The 22,922-nt window shown below is 39.7% G+C and overlaps 1 long non-coding RNA gene across 1 annotated transcript in view; it reads right to left on the bottom strand.

The window, feature by feature from the left end:
* The window catches only part of LOC128931509 (uncharacterized), a 156,421-nt gene that overhangs the window by 121,437 nt on the left and 12,062 nt on the right, over positions 1-22,922 (bottom strand). The window contains exon 2 of the long non-coding RNA XR_008479903.2: positions 16,884-17,058. This is a non-coding gene — a long non-coding RNA (uncharacterized LOC128931509). The remainder of the gene's footprint in view (positions 1-16,883; positions 17,059-22,922) is intronic.

Here is a 22,922-nt window from a genome sequence, read left to right as displayed (position 1 = left end):
TTCTCATCTCAGTCTATCCACATTCTTTACCATATAACCCCCTCCATTTTTAAGCCAGTTACATGTCAAATCCCTTCCATGCCTCTATTTCTTTCTCTCCTACCAGCCTGAGAAAATGTTTTGCTTATAAAGGGCTTATGTGATTAAGTTAGATCAATCCAGGTAATCTTCCTATCTTAATCTGATTAGTAGCCTTAATTACATTGATAAAATCCCCTAACTGCCATGTGATTTAACAAGCCTGGAGTAACACTAAAGATAGAAATCATGGGGGCCAGCTTGTAATTTTGCCAAACATAAAAGGTTACTTCCTTGTAGCTTATTGTTTTCATCATGGTTGACCCTTGAATAACATGCTTGGAACTGCACAAATCCACTTCTATGTGAATTATTTTTAAGGTATACAGCTGCCTTCTGTATTCATGGGTTTCAAATCCAACAGTATTTATTGGATGCCAAACCTGAATATAGTGAGGGTCATTTTTTTTTTCTATATGTGGGTTGCACGGAGACAAGAGTAATTGCAGATTTTGGTATATGAGGAAACCTGGAACCAGTCCTCCATGTATACTGAGGGGTGGCTATGCTGCATATCAGCCACTGTTGCCAGAGAAATGGGATGTAATAATTGATTTTGGCCAATTATGGCTCATCTCATCTGCATAGTCCAGAAGGAGTCCTCTCAGGTAGGGAAAAGAGAAACTAAATACTGAGAAGGCAACATACTGCACTCGAGTTCTGGTCCCAGCACCACCAGTTACCAACCATGTGGATTTTGGCAGAAATCCTCAGATTGTGCACCTTCACTAATGTAACTGTGCTGAGTTTCTGAAAGCTGATCTTGTACCTATCAGAAATCTGAACTTGACTACTGGAACCGTTTTCCTAAGAGCTGAAGAGAACTGCACACCCACAATGTTCTTGGTGTTGCAGAGAAAACCTTTCAGAACTTTCTATATCCTTATTAAGAGGCACAAATAAAGATACTTTAAAAAGTAGGTCCTTTTACAGATATGCTTTTTAAACATACTCCCGAATAGCATTTTAGTTTACAGCTCATCTTGGAGAATATAACAGTAAAATTGTCATTAGAAATTCCATGTGAACTTCACTTCATGTGAACATATGTATGGTTTTGCTTTAAGATTAATACATTAAACATTCAAAATGAGGTAACATTTGTTTTGTTTTGCCTAAAACCACTTTGTCAGATTCTCAGTTTTCTATTTCCTGGTGTAGACCCAGGACAAATTTCTAGGGAAAAATTAACTTCACTAACTGTACTTTTTAAATATCATTTACTAGCCACACATTCAAGGCAAAAATCTTCATTAGACTTATTTTATGCTTGTCATTCTTAATTGTTAGTGAATGTAAAATATGTGCTTTAGTCAGACAGAACAGAAATTTGTTTTTTCAGGTTCTTGCCAAATATAAACTCAAATTTATTGATGTTTGATTATTAAATGCCCATTTTGAGATAATATCTGTAAAATATTTTCTGAAGGCCACACAGCATATGCCCTTCCAGTTGTCCTGAGTGTTACCTTTGAATCAAGTGTAATCATCAAGGGTCTACGTGCTGTGTTGGCCAGGATTATTTCCACCCCTCTTAGGCTTGCTTTTACTGAATTATGATTTCGTACTAGGTCATTGACCTACACTGAAAGAATTCAATTGAAAGACTTCATTTGCAAGAGCAATGTGAAGTGTGTTATATGTGGTGTAAAGAACCATAAACATTGAGCTTTATCACACAATCCTCTTTCTAAGAAACCAAGTAAGAAATTCCACTTTAGTTTACAAATCAAGAATAGCTGTTTCTGAAAAACTGATCTGACCTCATTCAGATCCTTCTTTGGTCACTAGAAACCATATACATGGGTTCCCATCCCCTCTCTTCTATAATACAGTATGTCATGCATTTTTACCTATTCAATGCCAGAGTTCATTATTCTCTCTTTGTTGACTGAACTGTTTTCTTTTGTATTAGTGTATTTTTGTAAAACGCCTCAATCCTTTGTGAAGTAAAAAGATTAAGAACAAGTAAAATACTGCTATTTGTATTCTCATTTTCTATTTTATTTAAAGTTGGTAAATTACGTGTTTTATGAAGTAGCTAATATGTCATTCTTATATAAATTAATACAAATATATCTGTATGGCTGCTATGGCCAGGGTTAGTTCTGAGCACAAAAGATAAAAGACAGCTCCTACTTGAAAGGAGTTTCAGTGTTACTGGTGGAGAAATATAAACTGAAAATGATAATGTGAGAGGCTGTGTGAGCAGAAAGGAAGGATGCCTATTCTCAGACAAGACTTTACAAGAGATGTTTCAATTGAATTTTGAAGGGGTTGCTTTAGCCAGGTCAAAAAGTAATAGGAACGGTACACTGGGGGGAAAGATTGCCAGAGAGAAGTGCCTACAGACATTTACCAAAACATCACAGGTGGCCTTTGACTTTCAGAATGGCTTGAGAACAGGCTACAAGAGCACTATCAGGAAATAAGGCTAGATGATGAAGGGTCTTAATGTCAAACTAAGGATTCTTTTAACTTAAAATGTTTTAAAGTTCTGGGGTACACATGCAAGATGTGCAGGTTTGTTGTATAGGTAAACATGTGCCATGGTGGTTTGCTGCACCTATCAACCTATCACCTAGGTATTAAGGCCAGCATCCATTAGCTCTTTTCCCTAATGCTCTCCCCTCTTTTTTTCCTGAAGTACCAGGAAGACCCTGAAGGATCTTTATGAAAAGATGAAGTCAAATAGATACATTTCTTGTATCTTCAACAGCTAACATTGTGTCTTGACTCAAGTTACTAGATATTCAATATTGGTTAATCAATTATTTTAATGGATTAATAGGTACCTCAGGAAATATAGCTACATGTTTTCATAATCTCAACACGTTTCCTTCATAAGCATTTCCATTTCTGAACATTGTTGGAAAGGGCAGACTGTTCTCTCCCCCCATTTTGCCCTGTTTCCATTCTGCTCATTCTTTTAGTTATTTTGTGGTGAAGATGAGCTCTAGAATCAAGTACTAGAATTTGAATGCTGGCTCCTCAACTGATGGGCTACATGTCCTCAGACAAGCAGCACAACCTCTCAGAGCCTGTCACAGGGTAGTTGGGAAATCTAAGGAGGAAATGCCTATGAAGCTCATAAAAAGGGTTTGGCTTATGGTAAGATTCCTAAGAATTAGTGCTGTAGCAGGTTTATTCTCTGTATTTTCTATCAGTTTTTTCCACACCATTGTCTTTTCCACATTGATGGGTCTACCTTGGCAAACAAGCAGTTTCCTCTACAGAGTTTCTGTAGTACAAACCCTGTTTTGCCCCCTACACGTCTGAAGAATGTACATAAAAAAATGTAGCATACATGGTTTTATTTCACTGATATGAAGACAGCTTTTATCTTAAAATCTCAATTCTAAAACTTTTGCATTATTGTTCTTCACACACTTTCAGAGAATCTGAATGACTGAAACATAATTTGTTTCTGCTAGCATTAGACTTATTCCCTTAAGCTTCATGTGAAGGAAGTAGCTAATCTTAAGTACTTGACTTATGAATTATTTTTTGATGAGTCAGACATTCACCTTCCTGTCGTAAGATATATATGCAAACATTCAAGATAAAAATGTGTATAGATTTTATATAAACAGGATATATAATAGAAATTAAAATAAGTGAAACTTATTTTCATCTCTATTTTCTAGTTTGACAAAATATAAAAAGTACCAAGATTGGACTGTGTTTTAAAATGCCTGTCAATTCCCAAAGGAGGTTTGAAATAATTTACAAAAAAAAAAAGTCAAACCAAAACCTATTAAAATCAATATAAACAAAATCTCAGTAATAAAGAATATTGAGATAAGTAAACAATTTTTAAATACTTTCTTGAAATAAACCAGAGGAATCATCGACATTTATCCTTCTCTGGAACACCTTTTTTTCCCCACTGTTTTAATAAATATTGCCAAGGAAATTAAAAGAAAATACTTTAGACTTTTCTAAGTCATTTTCTGATTGCCTCAGTTCTGCCTCACCACAGCTTACACAGGCTAGTCTTCGTCTATCATGCTTATTTTACTACAAGTTTGCCTACCATTCATTACTCATTTTCCAGGATGCAAAGGGGTATTTCAATCTCTAGAGCCCACATCTACTTCCCTTGATGAGATATTTTGTTACAACTATCACTTTACCAATAATTTCGTTTTGTCTAAAAGGGAGGTAGGAGATGCAGGCAATATGGGGATTGGAGCTATATTTGCCACCTTGATGTCTTTCATAGGTGACCCTTTTCTTCTAGTACTCTTTCCATATATCCATACAAGGATTGTCATTTTCTATCCCCACTGCTCTGGTTCTGAACTTTTGAGCCTTTTATCTTCTTGGTTTCAAGTTAGGGCTGGAAGTTTAATTGGATAGAGAAAGAAGTAGGAAACATGCACCTCATTATATGTAAATCTTGATTTTGCACATGGATGCTCAGAATGCCATAGCAGTTATCTACTGTAACATAATATACAGAGCTTTTTCCAGTGCCAGGAATGGACTTGTTTTCATTCATGTAGTGTATCACAATGATTTTGTCCAAATTTGTACTTTCACACTGTTCACTGCTCCCTGATCTTTCAGCACAAGCAATCTTCTGAAAACACCTCTCAGTTTGAAGGACAATTAATGAGAAACATGCCAGAAAGGTCATTATGCCTATTTTCTGGCCAGAGCACTTTGAATCACCCAAGGAAAAGTTAAGTATTATTTTGACATTCATTATTGTCTGAACACCAACTATGTGTTTCCGAAGATAAGGTTGGCAAACTGTTTCCACAGCCGGATCCACACAGCATGACATGTGCTTGTGAAAGGGACTCATCTGGTCAAAGTTCTCTTGCCCTTATGCCACGCAGAGTTCAGCTGGAATTTGAAGCTTGAGTAGTATTTCTTTCCAAAGGCCATTAACTGTCCACGATACCCTAAAGTTATTAACTGTAATATTCCATTCATCCTGGACTACTGACTAATCATATGTCTAATTGCATAGTAATGCAATTGGTCCACAATTTATTTTATTTACTAATTCAGAGATTAGGTTGGTTTAAGTTGAATATCAAATTGCCAGGTCATAATGAATTTTTTTAAAGAATGTTTTAAGAGAAAAGTGAAGAAAAACATCTGGGTGTTCTGGTTCATGCCTGTAATCCCAGCACTTCGGGAGGATGGATCACTTGAGATCAGGAGTCCAAGACCACCCTAGCCAACATGGTGAAACCCCCGTCTCTACTAAAAATACAAAACAATTAACTAGCATGGGAGTGAGCACCTGTAATCTCAGGTATTCAGGAGCTGAGCCATGAGAATTGCCGGAGCCCAAGAGCGGAGGCTACAATGAGCCAAGATTACGCCACTGCACTCCAGCCTGGGCTATAGAAAGACTCCGTGGGGGGTGGGGGGGAGCATATTCAATTTAAAACTGGTTTCACAGGCCTCAGGTCCGTTCTAACTGCCAGCTCTTGTTTTTCTTTTCTAAACTTTCATACCACTTTTCCTACACACTTACCTTAGTACCTCTCTCCTGCTTACAGACATTTGGAATTTCTGCTCTCCTTACTGCTGTCTTGGATCCATTTATAAATCCTTCTAACTTGTAAGCACCTTTGTCATGGACCACCTTGTCACACATGCCCATTTTACAGAGACTTTTTTCCCAGTAAATTAACCCAAGAGGTGACTATTTTGGTTTGAATGTCTCTAAAGTTCATGTGTTGGAAACCTAATCTCCAGTGCAGTGTTTTCAGAAGTGGGACCTTTAAGGAGCAATCATGTATGAGGACTCTGCCCTCGTGAATAATGTCACTATCATGGAAGGGGCTTAGTTCGCTGGGTTCCTGATAAAATGTTGAGTTTGGACCCCTTCCCTTGCACATGCTCTCCTTCCCTTCCACCTTTCAACATGGGATGATGCAGCAAGACGGTGGGGGTGCCAGACTGCAGCCTCCAGAATTATGAGAAATAAATCCATTCTGTAAAAATTACCCAGTGTCAGGTATTCTATCATAGCGCACAAAACAGACTTAGACAGTGACTTAGATCAGGTGTTAAAACTTCCTGTTCCATCATCTGGTTCTACCATTTCCTATTTTTTCCCTCTAAGCTCATGTTCAGCTCCATCATGCTGCTTTTACAGCTGCTGTTGAAACTTTAATGAGGACAATCAATGCTTGCTCTGCCTTTTTAAAAAACAGATTAGAACTTAGAAATTACAATGTCGAACAACTCTGATTGAGTAAACACAATTATATTAAAACTGAATTAAAAACAGTATCTTACAAATGTAATACCTTAATTTACAGACAACCAAGGACCAAATGTCTCTGTTGACTGTTATGCATCTTCAATTACTATTCAGCCATGGTGACCTTGCTTCAGCAAATAGCATTTAAGCCCATTTATTCTTTCTCTACCCTGAGGAGACCAGTTATAGTTTATCTCCCATAGGGATGATCAGTATCTGGGCAGCTTGCTTCACGACTGTTACTGTAAGGCTTTTGACGCCTGATCACCCATGTTTGAAACACAGGTACCACGGTAACAAGCTATAGCACAGGTTGAGTTATTTTGTTTTTACTCACCCTATTTTCCCAACAAAGGCATAAGAAAAATAAGTTCAAATGGCAGTGCCATTTGAACATCACACACCCACCTTAGCTACTGATTACATATCACTTATTGTTCCTATTTGCTTCTATACTTTCGTGACCTAACAATGACAAAAAACCCTCAAGTATGAACATTACAGTTAAGAAGTATAGCTTCAGATATACCTTTTCTGGGGTTTAATGTAGCAAAGTTACCTAGAGATGGCCTCATTGTGAATTGAGGGTTTAATTCAGGTGAGGATGAAGGCTGCTTCTGCACCTTCAATATGTGAACACTTTTGGTTAGTGAGCCCTCAGACATACTTGGGAAAGGCTTTTTCTTTCTGTAAATTGAGGATGAAAAGAGCTGAGTCACCGAGTTTAACCATTATCTCCAGTTACAGTAATGACAGGCCCCAATTCGGAGTGGCCCACAGGTTTAACTCCACATCGTGAGGATTAAATACAAAACCAAGACCAAAATACCACCACTCAGAAAAATGCCCTTGGATCCCACACAATGCCTGCTTTTTTTGTACAATGTGTAGTATTTTACTGAAGTATAACTTAGCAGGCATTATGCATATCAAAGGCAAATGCCATAAACTAGCCCCTCCGTGAATGTTTGGGAATTAAGCAGGCTGAGATTACGCTTGGACCTTTCCCATGTATGCATTCTTTTCTTGACTCACACTGACTCTTTCATGTTCTTTGTCACACTGCTTAAACAGGAACTACTTCTCTGGCTATTCTCAGTATGTTGATGAAAAGGGAAGATGGTCAAGCCCTGGGAGACTCGGAGGAGACTATGGACATCCCATCATCAACCCCACCTAGTTAGGAGCCTCATTTTTTACAAGTCCCCATTAGGAAGAGTGTGGTTTGAGTTTACTATCTACTCTTGTAGCTACCACAGCTATTTCCCACTCTGATTATATTTTTTACTCCCACTAGAATGTCTTTTCTCCTTTTCCAGTTCAAATTCTTCTCATGCCATAAGGTCCAGTCCCAGTGAATATGCCCTGCTTGTACCTGAATTCAAGGAGCCCTAATAAAATCCCCTCTTACCTGCATCCTCAACTCTTTCCTCATATGGGCACTACAGTATTCTAATGTTCCAGGAAGACGCCTTACAGTCCTATTTTATCTCATTCCTTAGGTTCCCAGTCCAATGACAACTCTGGCTCCATTTTACCTTAGCTATCCCCTTAGTTTCTCAAACGCAACAAAATAAAATAGGTTTTGACTTTTCTGTACATATTCTTGCATGGGTAACAGCTGCCTGTGTTGAGCTCGCTTTTGAGAGGCTGGGTGGGAAAGAGCCATGATTGATTGGCTGGAGACACCACAGGTCTGGACTAGAAGAGGTTACACTAGGACTACATACATGGGATTCCACCCTAAATCAGATATGGTCATGTTAGAAAAAACTAGTCCTCAGCTGTAACACATGCACCCCAAACCTAGTCTTTGAATCTTGATTAGCTTTTCTTCCCCTGTAAAGTTCTCTTTCCTTAAGCCACATTGAACCACTACAATTGCCAAAACACATTTTATACCTTTGTTTCTTCTCATGCCTTTCCCTTTGCATTTCCCCCCAAACAATTAGAAGTCTCATTATCCGATTAACTCTTGCGTCTTCCATGGCATATCCCATAATAACTTTCCCTGCTTACCTGGTCTATGGCCTATGCACAATGCCCTGATCTTATTTTCTTTTCCTATTTGATCCTGTGCTATGTATTTATATGTTGCTATGTCATGGAATCTTGGAACTAAAATCTCTCATCCCACTGTACACCCAAACTGTCCTTTTCCTGGAACTATTTTACAGTGGGGAAAATTAAAACTCATAGGTTTTGTGGCACACGTGTCTGAAATCTACTGACAAGACAGAACTGGAACTCAGCTCTCCTGAAATTTTCATATTACATTGTGAACACAGACCAGTTCTTTGCTGTTTAACAATAACAAAAGAGTGTTTCAAATGATCAGTTTCCTAATTGGCAGATTTTTCAATTTTCTGTGAGGATTTGTCAGCTTTTCTGAACATTAGCTTCTCATGTGTTAGCCTTTTAGAAGCAAACTGTTCTATCCCTTAAGTAAAATTAGGTTTCCTTTCCTTACGCATGTTATTTTCTGCATTTTGTGCTCGCATACTAATTCCTTGCGCACCATTATCCTGTGTCCCTGGCTCTTGCTTCTGTCTCCGACCCTCCCTGTCTCTTAAGGTCTGGTCTCCATGCTTGCCCCGTGGTCTGCTGCTACTCCTTCACTATCTCCAATCATTCCTGATCCGCTGTGAACAATTCCAGCTCCAATCTCTGATGGTGAAATGGATGTATCAATTGTCTTAGATCCATGTTATAAATATTTATCAGACAGTTTTTGAAACTTAAGATTTGGCTACTGCTGCTTTTTCCAATGAATTGACCTAAGACAGTGAATTATACACATTTTCTGAGGCCAGGAAACACTTATCTACCTTTGAAAGACCCAGAATATCTAAGTGAAATGTGCAAACAGTAATGTCCAATGAGTGTTTGTTGAATTTAGAAATACAAGGCTGAACTCCATGATTATGAGGCCTTTGATTTATAAATGTAAAGACTAAAACTATTGCTTTTCTTAAAAGAGATTAAAATTTCTTTTGTAAGGTACAGAAAGCATTGTATATTCTTATTTTATTATTTTATCTTTACCAGACCTAGTATACTTAAATTTGCAAATTTTGCTTGAACAATTTTGGAATCATGAAGGTTATAAGTGGTTTTGTTTTGAAAAATTCATACTCACTTTCTCATTTGAGAAAGGTAAGGCATTACAATTCAATAAATAATTACTGAGGAAATAAAAACCTTTGGTAGCAGAATTTACTTGACCAGTGCATCAATGCATTACTTTTGATGATTAGCCGGAGTTCTAAATCTTGGTGTTAATGAATTCAGTATGTGCAATGGGGGAATAGATAAAACCATAAAACCTCAAAATTTCAGCTTCTCAAAGCCTCCTTGGTGCAAGCAATCATATCAATGGCAGTTCGAGCTTCCCTGGATAAAACAGAAGCCACATTTCTGTTTACCTTCAATATTGCAATCAAACAAAACTTTGGAACTACTTAAATTTAGGTGTATAGCAAAGTAGTAATGAAATGAATTAGTATAGTGTCTATGTAAAAAATGAAATGAATTAGTATAGTGTCTATGTAAAACGGAAACCTACAACAAGTGCTGGACCTCAGGGAATACTTCCCCTTTGAGTCAAGATGGGGGGGTGCAGTGACTCATGCTTGTACTATCAATGCTTTGGGAATCCCAGGCAGAAGAATTGCCTGAGACTAGGGGATTGAGACCAGCCTGAGCAATCGAGTGGGACCCCAATCTCTACAAAAAGTTTTTTAGAAGTCAGCTGGGTTTGAAGGTACATGTTTGTAGATCCAGTTACTCAAGAGGCTGTGGCAGGAGGATGGCTTGAGCTCTGGAGTTAGTTCAAGATTGCAGTGACCTGTGATCATGCCACTGAACTCCATTCTGTGTGACAGAGCAAGATCCCATCTCATAAAAAAAAAAAAAATGGAAGATAGGTCTAATATCCAAGTTTAATGTCATATTCAATGAAATGTTCAAATGAGCAGATTATAAATTATATCAATTTTCTGTCTTATGCTAGTTTTGGTTGAAACCTAGAGAGTTCTTAAATGGACACAGAAAAATGTTTTTGGAACCCTGTCATTGCTACTTGCTATCCATGAATGTCAGTGTTTCTCAAACTTGGGGCAAGTTGTGGAGCTTTATAAAAAATAAACACAGACAAGCATTAACCTTGAAATTTGTGGGGATGAATTATGGTATTTAGATTTGTAATACTGTCATTTGAGATCCTATGTCACTCAGAAGGCTCAATATTGATATAAACAATTTGGGAAAAGTTTCCAGAATTTTCTGAACCTTAGTATCTCCGTATGATCTGGAAAGATTCTGATCAGTTTGGGAAGGCCACACGACATAATCGTGTGAATTGCTCAAATACTGGCATGTGCTCTTTTCTTCTATCCCATAGCTTGAATGTGACCTTCCAAGGTATTGTATGTACCCAAGCTGTAGTGCATGTTATACCCCACCTCAGGCTTTCTGTATACACTTATTCTCTACTCTTTTGTCATTTAGTCATTAATCTTATGATAGGAAAATAACTCCCTTTAGTGAACATCTTGCTTTACCATTAAAGACTATTAAATGGAAAGATCTGTTAGTAGAAATGTTCCTAGGAGAACACCAGCAAAAACTCAAGCAGGAAAGAAAAATTTTAATTTAGAGACAGGAACTATGCAAACTTTTAAAATATTAGTTTGACTTCTCCAATGTTTGTCATTTGTAGACATAATTTGTGTTGAAGTCTGCTCAGTAACAAAGCCTTAGTAAATGCATTCTCACCTGGATATAAGGTGGTCAGAAAGTTTCCAATTTCTCCTTTTAATAGTGTTTTCTCTTTATCATGGTATTACTTGAATAAAATGAATGATATTACTAACAAAGGAATTATGGTATCAACATTTCTTAAAAGCACATGAAAAGAAAGTATTACAGATGAAAGTAGTTTTGTTTCTAGTTTTGATCTTCAAAAATATATATATTTCCCAATATTGAAATTATGAGATAGTGTCATGAACACCTAAGCTGTACTTGCCAAACTATTCAAAATAGAGCTGAGTTGTATAGAGCTCTTTTGATCCCTTATATCACTGAATGTCTAGCTTAGTTAGCAGTCTTATAAAACAGCTTGCAGGTTTGAGTTTAGAATTTCTATGTCAATACAGTGGTCATTACCAAGCATGACTTAAAAACATGGGGAAAAATTCTTAATATTCCTGAAATATAATATGTTTAATTCAGAAGTAGAGAATGTTAAAAGGTTTGTTGTAATCTAGCGAGTTACAGAGACAACACCACACTCTGAGCACTAATTCAGGAGTCCTTCTATTAGCCAGCGACCAAGAGATGGCGAAGCTCAAAATTCTCTTGGCCCCAAGGAAGGGGTTTGATTTGGGTATAGGAGGGAGCACCTAGCTGAAGCTGAATTTTTACAGAAACAGAACAAGCAAGTTAGTAGGAGGTGGCTGGTAACCAGGAGGCAGGAGGTTTCCATAATTGCTGGTTACTAAGAGTATTTCCATACAATTATTGAGGGTAGCAGGGGGCACTTTTCATACAATTAATTACCAAGAGAGGTATTCACAATAGCAGGTGTGCTTGCCAAGCAGGATGCAGTTACAATGGTTACAGGTACTAAGAACAGTGTGCTCCAAACCTCAACGGTTCAAGGCTCTGAGTACAGCATGACCCAGTTATGCACCCGAGGGGGCTGTGGTAGGGAGGGAGAAGCTAGGCTGGAGCTTACAGCAAAGATGGAGTTAGTTAGGTTAGCACAAGTTAGGTTATTACATTCCCCACTTGTGTTTTTGGGGAGTTAAAGGATTGACTCTTTAGTTACAACAAGGGGGTTATAGTGGCTTCTGGGGTACGTAAGTTTGACAGAATTTATGTGCTGCCTTAATAAGCAGGGTCCAAAGATTAAGCCTAACAGGAGGAGGAGAAGAGGTCCCACTAGCCGGGTTATTAGTTAACCATGAGCTTCAGTTAAACCTGTTTTGGAACAATGGGGTATTTTTCTCCCACTTTTGCCAGCACGCATTTAAATTGTCCTGGACCTTTTGGAGAGTATCTTTAATGACTCCAGACTTGTTAGCATAAAAACAGCTTTTAGTGCGGCACATAAACCTCCTTGGGAGAGGAATACTAGATTTAAGCCTCAGCGATTTTGGAGAACTACTTTACCTAAAGATTTTACTTGGGCATGTAACATTTTTATGGCAGACTGGATATTTTTAAAATTCGAATCTACTTGTTGGATTAGGGATGATAGTCCGGTCTCTCACTGGACCAGGGCTGCAGTGCAAGTGGCTGCCGATTCAGCCATACTAAGACTGGCTAGGATGGGCATAATGAGGGGAACACCTTGGCGAAACCTGGAGTGTAGCTCCAGCGGAGTGAGGAGATGTTTTTCTGGTTCACTGTACACATAGACCTGGGGAAGCACGTGGACTAACACGCACAAGACAGGTTCAGGTTTAGTTTTAGTGATGCAGTGGGTGAGGCCGGAGGCGCAGTCCAGCTAAGTACAGTTAGGTGCCTGTTAAGAAACTGAGTAGTTTATGACAGTGAATAAAGACTGGTTGCAGGTGGCTTTAGGTGCCAGGATGGAAAGAGTGGCAGGGCCCAGTTTGGTTAGGAACTGGATTAGGGTGCTTTCCCCTGACAAGTGGCTGATGTCTTGAACCTGTTGGGGAGACTGTAGGTACTGTAACAGATTAGTTTGGGTTATTTCTGCTATTTGGGTGTCCTTTAACCTGGATAGTATAGGAGGTGTCCTTTTATACATGATTTTAAAAGGAGAGAAACCTGCCTCACAGGGAGTGCATTTAACCTTAAGGAGGGCTAAAGGAAGGAGGTTTGTTCAACCCTTACCGGTCTTCAAGATTAATTTTGTAAGAGTACTTTTTAGGGTACGATTTATGTGTTTTACCTGTCCAGAACTCTGAACCAATTGAGCTATGGACGAGGTGAAGGCTGGCCCATTATCAGACCCTATACAAACAGCAGCCCATGTCGGATGATTTTATTAAGAATGTAACCACCATAGAGGCAGTTTCTGGTGGCAAATGTCTTAGTCCATTCAGAAGAAGTGTTCACTATTACCAAGAGATATTTATATCCTGCCAGGTGTGGCTTGAGTTCTGTGAAGTTTATTTTTTACGTTTTTCCCCAGACTGCATCACTGTAGATGGGGGCCCAGTTTAGATTTTGGGTTTTGCTTGGCATTTACCTGAGTGCAGGCCATAAGACCATTGGCTACCTGGGCAGTTAAGTCCTGGAGATGAGAGATTTTGAGATGGCTTGCTTGCTCTTCTTTCTTTGGGGAGTAGACGAGGCAGTTGGGCAGGCTAGGAGGTGGAAATGAAATAGCTGGCAACAAAGTTAATGGGGCAACTGGGAGTGCAGCCACCTTGCGGGCTGCAGGATCTCTGTTTCTCCTGGCAACAGCCATGTTTTTTTTCTGGTACCCTTTGTAGTGAGTAACAGCCACCTGGCGGGGAAGCCACATGGCTTCCGAGAAGGTCAGGATTTTGTTTTTAATAGTCTTTCTGACCAACCTAATTCCTTTTCCTGGTAGATGGCACCATGGATGCGCACAGGGACAAAAGCATACCGGCTATTAGTATAGACATTAATACATTTGTTTTCCCACCTGAGAGCTTGGGTGAGGGCTATTTAGCTTTTGGGCAGATGCTTTAGCTGGCAAAGCCTGAGATCACAGAATGTCTCTGGTGACAGCAGCACCGGAAGCTGCTACCATTTGTAAATACAGTGGCATCTGCCTTTTTCAGGGGAGCTTCCTGGAGATTAGGCTGGCCAGTTTCCATAGTCTTTAATAGCTCTTGGCATCATGGACAGGTAGTTAAATTTGAATTAGGGAGTAGAGTAGCTGGATTTAAACACCTTGTTGGGGAGAAAGTTAGGTGAGGCCCCTGGCAACAGCAGGCTTTGGTGCTGTAATATGTGAGCATTGGACATTTATTTATCGGAGGCGCTGCACAGCAATGTTTCAATGGCATGAGGAACCACGAGGGTTAAGGTTTTGGCCCAGGATTAGTTTATTAGCCTCCTGGACCAGACCTGTGGTTGCCGTTACTGCCTGTAGACAACTTGGAACGCTCATGTTTAACTTCTTAGAGTGCTGCCACTAAGATTTTTGCTGCCTCTCTGATGTCCTGTTGCTGCCTTTTCAGCTGCCAGAGCAGCCTGTTTGGTTTTTTATCATTTCCATCATTAAAAACATTTTGAGCTATTTTCAGGAGTTCGGAAATGTTTAACAAATTTTTTAAGTTTTTGTGACTTTTTTCAAATATTAGGAGCTGTCTGGGCCATAAATGCCAAATTAATAGCACAGCTGTTTTTGGGAACAGCTGGATTAAATGGGGTGTAAATTTGATAGGCCTTCTGGAGGCCTAAAACACTTCATGTGACTTAGCCCCTGGACAACTTCAGTTATTTTAGACAGATTCATGTGTTTTTCAGCGGCTCCTTTAATACCCAGAAGGAGATACCAGTGAAAATTGTCCAAAGCTTTACTCCCCTGAGGTATTTGGGTCCCAGTCAGGCCGAGTAGAAGAGAAAACTTCCTCTAGGAGGTCTCGGGCTCCCTCCTCTGGAATACTGGCTGAACTAAGGACAAACTTTTTGGCCTCCCTTCACATACAGTCCCTTTCCTCAGATGTAAAAAGAGGGGTCGCTGAGTCTAGAGTATGGACTTAACCAGTGAGGTCAGGACCTCAGGTTTCTCAGAGAAGGGTGGATGCTGAGCTTTTTGGTTGTACAGGTTAGAAGTAGATAGAAAAAGGGACATCAACCAAAAATGGGACTGAGCGTTTGCCACCAGACATGTGTGGTGCTTTCCTTAAGGGTAGAAGTGGGGCAGCCACCTCTGGCTGGGGCCTCAGTCTGGAGGTGATAGGTGGAGACCACAGGAGATGAGCCAAGGAGGTGGATTCTGGACCAAGTCCAGCCACTGGTTAATATAGGGAAAGTGATTAGGGTGTCCAGATGTTCTGGTAACCACCTTTTATACTGCCTGAACTGTTCTGAAATTCAGAGATCCAGATGGGGGCCATCTCATTCCAATGCTTGGCCACTCCGCTTCGCAGAGTTTGGAGTCTGCCTTTAGCAAGCAAACTCTGTACTCTCCAAGGAAGCCCAAGGTGAAATGTTTTTAACATGCACTGGTGAGGTTTAGAGAGTTGAGAGGAGGCAGACCCCATTATAGGAAGTACTTAGGGGGACCTGGTGGTCTTAGAGGTGGTCGGGGATTTCTTTTCATAGGCGAGTCTGGGGTAAGGGGTGAGGGTGAGGAGGATACAGACCACCGGAACGATCCCACCAGTACCACCTGACAGTGAGTTTCCACCCAGGGGCGTTATAGGAGTGGAAAAGTTGTAGAGCTAAAAAGGCAGTTTTCCTTAAACAGGGGCTTGTCTAAAGGTACAGGAAAAGTGGTGGGATGACAGAAAAGATGGGCCAGGAGATTAGCAGGATGGGTGTTTTGAATTTAGCAGTGGTATATGGGACCATCACACCAGTCACTGGGACACGGTTATGATAGTCCAACTTCCAGCAAGCTTTATTATGCCAAAAATCCCAAACGGGGAGCAAGCCCCCTGATGCCTAGTGCAAACCTTCCCATAGCAACACTTAACTTCCTTCTGACCAAAAAGACCAGCTCGGGAGACCAGCCCAGGCGACAGATAGGCGAGATGTTGCCTGGTGGGAAGAGGTCTTTAGTGAGGGCCTTGAAGAAATTCTCACCTAACCCTCCTGGACAGTAATGACGGGACATGCAACTTACACATTAACAGTGAGCAAAACACAAGACACCCACAACACAGACGTTGGAGACAGAACAGTGAGGTAGCTAAGGCACCCAGATAGACAAACGACTGTGGTTGCTTTAAAAGGACAGACAAGGACAGGGTCCCATATTGGGATCACTCAAATGCCTGCCTGGCCGCTCCCCTTACAGAGACTTGGGCGCCTCTTGGCATAGACAGATAAGTATAAACCCCCAACTTGGATCAGAACTAGTCTAGTCTGATGCTGTCGTTAAGCCACATGGTCACCACGGAACCGCAGGTTAGGGTCCACTTGAACTCCATAGCTTTTGCCATGGAGCTACAGACTGGATTCTTAGATGCAAGCCTCTAAGGTCCCCACGCACTCACATGCATGCACACATTCATTTAGAGGTTACTGTAGTCTTTTTGCATTTGTAAGCAGCTAGAAATCTTTGTCTTAGAGAAATCTCTTAAATCAGACAAACTGGGGACTCTGTCCTCCAGCATTCTGGAGTGGTGACAGTCCTGAGGGATGCCCTCTTTATGGCTAAAACTCTCTAAATCAGATGGTAGAACAGAACCAGGGACTCTGGAAACCTAGAGTCCAAAAACAGAAACAGAACCAGGGACTTCAGATACCCAGAGATCAAAAACCAGAACCAGAATCAGGGACTCTGGGACACCCAGAGCCCAAGGCCACAGGAATCACCCTAGTCAATTCCAGTGTCCTGGTCATCGGATGACCCTTGTAACTTCCAGGAATAACCAGGTCAGGCCTGACTTACCTTCTCTGCAGAGCAGGACCAGGGACTTTGAAGAATAATTTGATGGAGCATGCCAGGAGTCTATCCGCTCTCCTCTGGCAAGGGGTGGCCTATGGGGCCCTGGAATGTCTCAGGGGTTGCCTCCCCTGTAGTCCGCCTCCTCCCCCAGGGAGCCCGGAACAAGCCTGGTATGCACCTGGTGGCAAATAACTGAGTGAGTTACAGAGAAAACACCACACTCTGAGTACTAATTCAGGAGTTCTTTTATTAGCTGGTGACCGAGATGGCTAATGCTTAAAATACTCTCAGCCCCAAGGAAGGGGCTTGATTTCCTTTTATACCTTGATTTAGGTATGGGAGGGGGCAACTAGCTGAAGTGGATTTATTGCATTTTAGGTTTTGGGGTACATGTGAAGAACATTCAAGATAGTTGCATAGTTACACATGTGGCAGTGTGATTTGCTGCCTTCCTCCCCTTCACCTATATCTGGCATTTCTCCCCCTGCTATCTCTCCCCAACTCCCCACCTCCCGCTGTCCCTCCCCTATTCCCCCCAACAGACCCCAGTGTGTAGTGCTTCCCTCCCTGTGTCCATGTGTTCTCATTGTCCAACACCTGCCTGTGAGTGAGAACATGCAGTATTTGAAGCCGAATTTTTACAGAAGCAGAACAAGCAAGTCAGTAGGAGGCTGGGAACCAGGAGGCAGGAGGTTCCCATAATTGCTGGTTACTAAGTATTTCCATACAGTCATCAAGGTGGGTAGTAGGGGGATACAATCCATCCATCACTAAGAGAGGTATTCACAATAGCAGGTGTGCTTGCCAAACAGGATATAGTAACAATGGTTACAGGTACTAAGAACAGTATGCTCCAAACCTCAACGGTTTGAGGTTCTGAATACAGCATGACCCAGTTATGCACCCGAGGGGACTGTGGGAGGAAGGGAGAAGCTAGGCTGGAGCTTACAGCTTAGATGGAGTCAGGCTAGCACAAGTTAGGTTATTACATATTAAATAGGCACAGATTTTTAAAGTTTCAGAACTTCTACTTTGGACTTAACATGCTTGAGGGGAATCTGCATCTTCAGCCATTACGAAATGTAATTGTTTCTTATCATGGCTGTGTCCAGGGCTATGGGGCTATGTCTGAACTTCGTAATGATAGCCCTACTTGGTAACTTGAAATGGAAAAGTGGACTGTTTCATTTTGTGGGATGAAGTGAAGCAGCAGACATACCTCTGAAAGCAGCTTTGATAGCATACTCTCCAGAAAAGTAAAGGAGGGAACTTGTTCTATTGTTCTAGACTATATTTGCCTTTGAATCATTCATTATTAATCATTGCTCAGCTTCACTTCCAATACTGTGGTTATAAGGGCAGAATCCAAACTTTCTCTGGGAGAGCAGATAGTTGTCATTAATGATTATCCTCTGAGTAGCTGATAATAGAAACATTTCATTTTCTATCTGATTACACCCTCACAATTCACACTTTAGCCTTTGAGAGTGGCTGGTACAAGTTAGTTTCAAGTGTTGGATTTATCCACAGGTCAGATTCTAAACACAACGGATTTTCTCCTGTACTGTTCGCGTGACTTTTCTGTAATAATTTGTTATTCAAAGCCAAGCCTTCAGTTTATGAAGCTACATAATCTATATAGAAATTACATTGCCAAAAAAAGACAACAAAATATATGTATTTATCTGAGTAAAAGCACTTTGTTAATAGTGACCATGAAGTCTTTATGTGACCAATAAAATTATGGGTCCTAAAAAAATCCCATCCTAGATATCCTCCCAAATTTGACTTCCCTGTCCATGGAGGTCTGAAATGAAAACATAGGTTTGGAAGTTTTATTAATAAGTATAGACTAAGCTACATGCTGTGATAACAAAGAAACCCCAATATCTCAGTGGCTTAAAGCACGAGTTGGCCAACAGTCCATAGGCCAAATCCAGCCTGGCACCTGTTTTAGTAAATGTTATTGGGGCACAACCATTCTCATTCGCTTACTTTCTATGGCTACTTCTTACTATAATGGCATAGCTGAGTAGCTGCAATAGAGACCGTATCGCCTGTAAGTTAAACATATTAATCATCTGTTATTTCGTAGAAAAATTTGACTCTGCACTTATTTTTTGTTCATCCAAAGGTCAACTATCCCAACATTGCCCTAAAGCAGCTTACTTCTAAGCTCCCAACTCCAATATCTAAGTTGATTCCACCTCAGGACTATCTCAATATAAAGCTTTTAGTTTGGCCTAGGAAATTGACATCACCCATTAGTGATAGCCAATCCAATGAAATGGACTCACTGCACCACAAAGGATGTGGATTATGTGAGGTACAACATGGATATTTGATCAACAGAAATCATTGCTATCCCAGTCATCTGTATATAAGTGATACTTAAAGACAAGAGGCTGGATTAATTTATCAAGGGAGAGTTTTCATAGAGGAGAGAAAAGGTTCAAGGACTGTCTTAGGGCATTCCTAAACAGCATTAGGAACTCGGAAAGAACAAGCTAGAAGAACATAATGAACAACCAGGCACATATGGGTAAAACCAGTTACTTGTGGATATCTTCAATGCCAAATGAAGGAAATGTATTTAGAAAGAGGGAATTATATGCCAAATGCTAATAGGTCAACGAATAGGAGAGTTGGAATGTTGAATTTCAGAAGATCATTGGGCACCTTGAAAAGAGCTATTACTTGGAGTGTTTTGGAAGCCTAATTGTAATGAGTTTAAAAGAAACTGGGAAGAAAGGAACTAGAAAGAGGAAAAGTTGACAAGTATTTCAAGAAATTTTACTGTTAAGAAAACGAGTTAAATGGGGTTATATAGAGAGGAATAATGGGGTCAAGATAGAGGTGTTTTGTTTTTTCCTTTCCACATTGGATTTTTCTTCTTAGTCAGTTTGCAAGCCTGGGACTTCCCAATCAGTGACATCCTGCCTGGGCGCTTCTCGGCCATGATGGTGTTCCTCAGCTTGCCTATGTTATAGCTTGTACAGGTGTTCAGCTGTTCTGGAGCTCTTGTGCCATGTCCAAGAAGAATGAGGATACAATGGACATTGAAGGGTGAAGATGGTGGAGAATAATTTTACTGAGCAATGAAACAGCTTTCAGCAGAAGGCATGCAATGTTGGTCCCCCTGCCTGAAGGCAAGAATCTCCCCTTGGTTGCTGGGTCCAGGACCTTTGGACTCAGAATGGGGAGTGTTGATTAATTTAAGAGCATGCAGAAAAGATTAAAGTGAAGACACCACTCAAAGGTGGGCACAACAGTGTAGAAAGTCCATTAGAAAAGTGTAGATACATGTAAAATAGGTGAAACGTGGGGATCAGAAAAGCACACCATATGGGAAAACAAGTTCTCAATACAGTCCAACCAAGGATTTAATTTGTAGCTTGGCTTTCAGGTTTTAAATTATCCTTGGTTGGAGGTAGGGTTTCACTGGGGATCCTCCCCAGATGCCTAAGCATTTGGCTGCCTCCTGCTGCTCTCACTTTAAATGAAAACTTTCATGTTCTTAAGTTGATGGAAATGATTGTATACAGAGAAAAATGTTGCTGTAAGCATGAGAGGTAACTGCAAAGATGCTGAATGAAGTGAAGGAATGTAGTAGACAAAGAGGGGGTGCTGACTTTAGGCGGAGCATAAATGCTTTAAAGGAAGTGAATTAACTTTGAATCTTTTTCAGCAAAAATCTCACTTTTCAACTCAACACTTACAGATCAATTTTTTTTTTTTTTCCTTTAGCAAAGTTAATTCCAGCATGGTCCCCTGTTCTGAAGCATTTGAGAAAACGACCTCCAATTAGGTCAACAGCTTTCTGACTTTTAAACAGGAGTGTTTTAACCCTGGTAACACTTTATAATTAGTAAGAAACAGTGACTGGATTACTACATATAATATAGTAATTTTGTTATAATCCTAATACCATCCTCATGGTGCTGGAATAGCCAGATGTTTATCTTATATTTCACAGTAATTGTGAAACTAAATCTCTAAAGAATCTTCACCTTATTTTTCTATGGAAATTAGTTCTTCTCATGGCGAGCTATAAAATTTCAAATGGAAACTATATATTTCTTCTCTGAATGCTATTTTTCAATAGCAACGCTCAGCTATTTCCAGCCATATTTTTTTACTCTAAATATTAAAAAGTGCTTTTTATGAAGAAAAAGCCAATGATAATACAAACCTGTGATTGTTCTCAATTCTATTATATGTTAATGTGTGTGTGTGTGTGTGTGTGTGTGTGTGTGTGTGCGCGCGCGCGCCTGTGTTATAATTATGAATAAAAGGGCAGGATTTAACAACTTCTTCCAGTTAGCATGTTAATTTCTCATTTTAAAGAAACCTTTTTTATATATATACACAAGAGTTGACATGAATCCCATAAGTTTCATTACCTTTTTTCTTGCCCTTTTTTGAAAAACAGCTTGCACATCTCCAGCATTGCATAAAATACCCATTTGTAATTATGCTTAACCTTTCCAAAGCCTTTGGGCATAGTCTGCTCATTAATCTTTAACCTGACAAGCCTTGGGGGTTGTAAAATTGGTACCTCTGTATTAGAGACATACAGACTAGAGACTAGAGGTACAAAAGGGGTAATTAAGAGGAGGTAAGAAAAGAAATAGAACAAAACTAGTGAGATATTATGGTAGATGTCAGCTAACAGCAGGAACAATAGAATACAAATCATTGTAGACAGTTCAGGAAAAAAATGAAGGTATACTTTAGAAAATTGATCTAATACCCTGTCCTACTAGAGAATAACTTGCATCAAATTGATCTAAAGATTTACAAATATAATCATATAAAATATGGCTATGCTTTAACATTCCTACATGTATTTTCCCATGCTGGGCTAACATAGTATAACGAGACTATTTGAAGTAACGCTAACACCATTGCCTGAAAAAATTAGTTTGTGATGAAGGAAGTACCATATTTCTAACATTCAGATGATCATTTTTGTATTGGGTGTTGATGAAGAGAACATGAGTAAAATGTAGTTCTCCATATTTTCCGATGTATACAATTTTTCCTAGACACTTGTATTAGCTGTTGAAGATTTGTTATTAAACAAGATTCCCATACATTTGTGCAAATACGCACACATATGAAAATATTAAACATTTAAAATTTTATGGCGATTTTGTTTTTTTAGCAAATACTATTCTTAAGCAAAGGGAGTTGCTTTACGGTTAAGCCTTCATTAACATTCTCAAGGAAAAAATGGGTTAGTGGTATTTAAAAACAGCAGCTACGTTGCTGTAATAACCAGACTAAAATTGAGTAAATTAGACATTTATGTTTCATTTCAGTCAGATCTTTTGCTGGATTATATGGTAAGAGTGCTTTATTTTATAAGAAACTTCCTTCCTGTCTTCCAGAGTGGCTGTACCATTGAGCATTATTAGGTTGGTGCAGAAGTGATTGTGGTGGCAAAACCCACATTTACTTTTGCACCGACATATAGCAATGAATGAATCCTCAATATTTGGCATAGTCAGTGTTCCAAAGTTTGGCTATTCTAACTTATGTAGTGATATCTCATTGTCTTTCCCTGATGACAAACCAGGGGGTTTTTTCCATTTGCTGAATTTCCATGCGTCTCCTTTGTCATACTCACCAACTATTCCTTAAAGCCTTTTCTCACACATTCTTGCAACCTTTATTGATTTCTTCATTAAGTAGGATTTCAGGCTCGCTTTATTCATTTATCAATTTGGTAAGTGTTTAAGGAAATCTATTACGTGTCAGACATCTTAAGAGCTTTAAATTAGTAATTAAAACATAAAAATCGCTGTCGTATAAACCTGTATTTTGCCATTATAAACAAATAGTAAATTTAGTAAGTTAGTTATCTACAAGTCAGAAACCCTAGCAGTGCCATGGTTTCAAGCATGCCACAGCCATGCCAGAGTGAAAGAAGAGCTCAGAAGGCCCCAGGCAGGCAGTTAACAACTCTAGAAAGGAAGGGCCACACCTTACTTTTATTCACAGGTTATTGGCAAGGACTCCTGATGTGGTTTCAACCAA

This window comes from Callithrix jacchus, chromosome 1, assembly GCF_049354715.1.
Source record: "Callithrix jacchus isolate 240 chromosome 1, calJac240_pri, whole genome shotgun sequence".
NCBI lineage: Eukaryota > Metazoa > Chordata > Mammalia > Primates > Cebidae > Callithrix > Callithrix jacchus.
Note: the sequence above shows the minus strand (reverse complement) of the source record. Positions and strands in the feature narration are given on the sequence as shown.